Source organism: Atta colombica, unplaced genomic scaffold (genome assembly GCF_001594045.1).
Source record: "Atta colombica isolate Treedump-2 unplaced genomic scaffold, Acol1.0 scaffold99, whole genome shotgun sequence".
Taxonomy (NCBI): Eukaryota; Metazoa; Arthropoda; class Insecta; order Hymenoptera; family Formicidae; genus Atta; species Atta colombica.
This window is the reverse complement of record NW_017259593.1, coordinates 629,141-631,187: the sequence shown is the minus strand read 5'-3', so window position 1 is coordinate 631,187 and position 2,047 is coordinate 629,141.

Genomic DNA, 2,047 nt, shown 5'->3' with positions numbered 1-2,047 from the left:
TGCTTTAGACATCGTCGGTCCATTAACGATGAACAACCATGAATATAAATATATATTAATAAATATATAATAATATATTAAACATAAAATGAATTTTGTGATTCAGTCTCGAATATGCCTTCGGATGTCTTATAAATGTCCTACTACAGCTACGCTAAAAGCGGAACGTCCTATGGACATTCAGGGCATTAGAACATAACCAGGATATTTGAGGATATACAACGGATGTCCAAAGGACATGTATTGTGTGGAAAAACATTGTTGCACTTGAGTGATGTCTCTGTAGGTACCTTGTGGCATACAGAATTGCAGCTTCATGTGTATTCCTTTTACATTCACCGAATGTTAGCAGCATATTAACTTTCTCATTATAGGAATACATTTTCGACAAACTGAGACTGAACTATGATTTGCTCTAACGACAGACTAACAATAAAACTGAACACAAGAAGTGTTGAAACGTTCGAGTTACTATACTATAAGTTATGTAATATTTTTTCTATGTACATACTATCTACACGTGTGATAAATTGTGACTACATTACTACGGAATATTATGAATTTCGAAATGGCTACGTCTGTTCCTCACATCTGACTGTAAGATCATCTCAAGATCATAGTATAGCAGGTCATTGAACTCGCCTTGACATCATTTACATAGATTACACATACAATATTATGACCCAGACAGCACAGTAACGTTTTAAAAATATATTTAAAATGTACATATTGGACGTTTTGGACATATTAAAAACATCAGATTAGATCCACGGATATTTAAAAAATGTTTTAAAGACATCTATTTTGGATTTCTTAAAAACATCCATTTTAGGTCGCACTAAAATTGAACTAAATTAATATATTAAACAAATTTTAGACCAATCAAAACAAAATGATTCTTATATGAGTATTATTATTGATTAATATCTTATTCCAGAATACACATCATAAAATTATAATAAAATTTTTCCTGAATTCGGGATCATAAAATTATAAAAAAATTTTTCCTGAATTCGGGAACTAATTCCATAGTGCTTTGAAACAGTCACCCATCCGGTTGCATACCGCCGTCCTTGACTTCTGAAAGAAAGAAACCACTGCACTTCGATGATCGAACCTATATAATCATGAATGTAAAGTTATGATACATCTGTTCAATATGGACCTAATAGAAATTTATGCAGTTCAACTCCAGTCAGTTACTGTCTAATATTTAATCCTAATATTATAATATTATAATATTTTCAGGTTAGGAAATCATACTTTCACGGTACCAGTTATCATGTATATCTGGTTTTCGACTAAAGATCTCCACAGTTTCTCTCTTATCGATAATAGTATGCCGTATTGATATGGTACGAGTTATTTACCATAATGTACCTAAATAGTATGCAGTATAGATTTTGTGTTGTTGAAAATTTTCAACACAACGCAGATGTCCTAGGAACGTCCATAGAATGTTCAGAAAATGTTCGTACATACTAACAAAAGTGAAACTCCTCGTGCGATCTTAAAAAAATTTTCACTTGTCAAGTTAACAAAAACATGTCGGGAGCAGATTTAGAAAATTTTTTGCATGAGACGAACATTTTTAAAATGTCCAAATGTGAACATATTTGTACGTTGCGTAACGTACGTTTTTAAAATTTAACATTTGTATTATAAGTCCGTAGACGTTTGGACTAAATAAAAACCAGATTTGGACGTCCATGGACATTGGTGCTGTCTGAGGAAGTAAAAAATATGTAGTGCCATTTAAAAAAATTAGAATGACCTTGACTTTTTTCCTAAAAAAGAATATTTTTCAAATTTTTAATATTGCAATTTGTAGCCGATTGAAAACTAATTAACTATTTAACTTTTATCCAAAATAATTTTTGTCAGATCATCGGAAGTGTCGGAAAAATCGTGATCACAGTTACGTCGGACATCCTGTATAAGACATGTACCCTATAACACAGTATTTCGAATAAAATTTTTTTCGGAGAGGATGTTTTGGAATTTAAGAGACAAGGAGACAATGAGAAAGAATGGAGAAGGTATGGAA